At 42.4% G+C, this 3,471-nt stretch overlaps 1 pseudogene; it reads left to right on the top strand.

Annotated features, from left to right (window-relative positions):
* The first annotated feature begins 280 nt into the window (after positions 1-280).
* LOC105742870 lies at positions 281-2,973 on the top strand (annotated as a pseudogene).
* Positions 2,974-3,471: the final 498 nt, after the last annotated feature.

Raw genomic sequence — 3,471 nt, 5'->3', positions numbered from 1 at the left:
AGACCAGTCCACAATGAATAGTAAGTGGGTCTGAGCAAGGAAGACAACATGGAAAGCCATTCACAGACTTCAATCACTGTGAAATATAGCAACTGGCATGACTAGGAAGCACAATCATCACTGAAAAAAAAAAGCAAAGCTGAATTCTATCGGTAGTTGGAGCAGACAGTGGACCTCAGAGATCCCTGAGCAGCCCCACTACCGCTTCCCAGGCTAGTTACCATCACACCCCGGGAGGAGTTGCAGCCCCTGCACCCAGCCCAACACCATCACTGCAACCATGCACAGCAAGGCTGAGACCCTGCAGCACCCCGCCACCTCTACCCTCAGCACTGGTGACACCAAGCCTGACACCATGGGCAGCAGCACAGGGAGCATGGCCCCATCCTCAGTGCTAGCCAGCTAGGGGGAACAAAAGGGTCATAGCAATGAAGGTTTTGGGACTGGTAAAACGGTTCAATGTAAGAAACGGATATGGCTTCATCAACAGGAATGACACCAAGGAAGAGGTACTTGTATACCAGACTGCCATGAAGAAGAATAACTCCAGGAAGTACCTTCGCAGTGTAGGAGATGGAGAGACTGGAGTCTGGTGTTGTTGATGGAAAAAAAGGTGTGGAGGCAGCAAGTGTTACAGGCCCTGGTGGACTTGCAGTTCAAGGCAGTACATACACAGCAGATCATAACTATGATAGATGCTATCCACATCATAGGGGTCCTCCACGCAATTACCAGCAGAATTACCCAAATATTGAGAGTGGGGAAAAGAATGAGGGATCAGAGAGTGCTTCCAAAGACCGGCCCAACACCCAACACCACCAGCCTTACCTACTGTTGGTGAAGCTTCTCACCTCACTACATGCAGAGACCCTATGGACATTGACCACAGTGTTCCAACCCTCCTGTGCAAGAAGTGATGGAGGGTACTGACAACCAGGGTACAGGGGAACAAGGCAGACAAGTGAGACAGAATACGTATTGAGGTTATAGACCACGATTCTGCAGGGGCCCTCCTCACCAAAGACAGCCTAGAGAGGATGGCAATGAAGAAGACAAGGAAAATCAAGGAGATGAGACCCAAGGTCAGCAGCCACCTTAACGTTCATACCATTGCAACTTTGATTACCAACACAGAGGCCCAGAAAACCCTAAACCACAGGATGGCAAAGACACAAAAGCAGCTGATCTACCAGCTGAGAATTCATCTGCTCCCAGGCTGAGCAGGGCGGGGCTGAGTAAATGCAGGTTTAACATCTCTACCACCATCTTGTTTAGTCATCCAGCAAGAAAGAAACAAATAGGAAATTCCAGCAATAAGAAACAAATTGGTCAAGCAATGGCTGTGACTCATCCACATGGCTGACACTGACAAAGGATCTACAAACTGTGGTACAGGGCTACAGGATAAATCCTGAGGGGATTTGACTGACCTTATCAGATACAGAAGTTACATTTCTTGTTATATAGGTCTTGCTTTATCTTGGTCTTAACCATCCAGCAGAAAAGTATAAAAATGAGATATAAAAAGTAAAGCCATATTAATATGCTGAGCTGCAAAAGGCTCAAGTCAACAACTTTTGACATTGCCAGTCCTACAGATAGCCCACTACTATTATGGACTACTGGACTATATTGGAATATTTTGCTGAATTCACACACCTACAATATTTAAATGACAATGGAATAGCCTTCTCTGACAAAACTAAACAAAATAGAGGATACAAGTGAACGACCATTTTGTATCTGTATATTGAAAATAGTATAGATATACAGCTACTTTTTTAAAAAAATGGATTTTTAAAAAATGTTTCCTTTATTTTTTTCTTTTTTATGGTCAGTTCAGCCCACCCTGGGGGCAGGGCTGGCATGGCATGTGGTGCTGGGGATCGAACCGAGGTCCCTGCATGCTTGCCTAAGCTTGCCTAAGCAGGCACTTTAGACCACTGAGCTATCTCGTCAGCCCTAAGTACAACTTTTTTTTTTTTTCTTTTTGGTGGAACCAGGGATTGAACTTAGGCCCTTGCACTTGCCAGGCAAGCATTTATTCTACTGAGCCATCTCCCTGGCCCCCCTACTTTCTCTTAATTCAGTGAATAGAAAGATTTGTTCTAATAGTGTTTGTGGACAGGATATCATGTCTGCATCTTGTACAATGAATAACCACTACGACAACAATATGCAATGTATTAATTATTGAAACTGTCCTAATCGGTTCTGAAACTGTCTCAGTGCTATTTGTTTCTCAATAAAATTATTTTAAAAATGAACAAAAGATTTGAACTGAAGACCTTAAGTACTTGCTTTTTGCCCATTGACCAGATAACTAGAACTATCTGCATTATCTATGCAGCATGGGTTTTTTGTTTTTTTTTTACCTAAAGATGTTTCTTTTTGGTAATGACAAACATTTTTTTTTAAACCTGGTTTTTCTCAATACATCTTTAAAGATTCTAAAATTGTTTCGTATCTGGTCAAGTTGAGCGTTTTAAGAACTTCATTTTTAATTTGTAATAAAAGTTTACAACTTGATTTTTTCAAAAAAGTCAACAACCTGCAAGCATCTGTTAATAAAGGTCTTAAATTTAAAAAAAGAAAAAGAAAAGCTAACCATAATCAGTCTGCAAGATTCCATTTTAGGTAGTAGATAGGCAGGTATAGGTAATTTAAAGTGAAAGGATGAAAGTATGCAAAAGCTAATTCAAAGCAAGACTATATTAAAATAAGATGTGTTAGTTGGCTGTCTTTCTGTAACAAACAACTTAGAAAAGATGCTGGGCTCACAGTTTGATAAATTTCAGTTCATTTTGATAAATGACTGATTGGGTCCATTGGGCCTGTGATGAGGCGTCACACTGTAACAGAAGGTTGTATCAGAGCAAAACCACTCACTTGATGGTCAGGAAGTGAAAAAGAAAATGGGGAAAGGTTGGTATCCCATGATCACATTCATGACCTTTGTCCCCAGTGACCTGACAACCTACCCTGAGGCCCCACCTCTTAAGAGGTTTTATCTCTGTCATGGTTTTGGGTTTTTGCAAGGGGAACAATATAATATGGGACACATTTTATAATATTATTTTATAATGAATCACCCAAAGAATCATATACAAGAAGTGTTGGAAATCTGTCCACACACTAAAGACCAAAGAATCTAGCTGAGAGCCTGGATCCTAATATCTTGCATGAGTCCAGTTGAAAACCTAGCGCTCCTAACAACACCTCGCACAAGTCCAATTGGAGGCGTAGAGCCCGTGACAATGTCTCATGCAGGCTTGCTTCACAGATCATGCTGGAAGGGCCCAAAGGTTAGTAGTGGTGGAAGCTAGGAAGTCTATGCAAGCAGAATGAAGGGTCTGTGCTAGCAGACTGAGGGATCTGAACTGGAGCTAGGAAACAATGCTCAAGGTAAGCGCCAGAGCTCCCCCAATAGTACCACAGCCATCTTCAGCAACGATGAGGTCCTGAGCTCCT

Source organism: Octodon degus, unplaced genomic scaffold (genome assembly GCF_000260255.1).
Source record: "Octodon degus isolate 3935 unplaced genomic scaffold, OctDeg1.0 scaffold00079, whole genome shotgun sequence".
Taxonomy (NCBI): domain Eukaryota; kingdom Metazoa; phylum Chordata; class Mammalia; order Rodentia; family Octodontidae; genus Octodon; species Octodon degus.
This window is presented reverse-complemented; position numbering and strand designations above follow the sequence as displayed.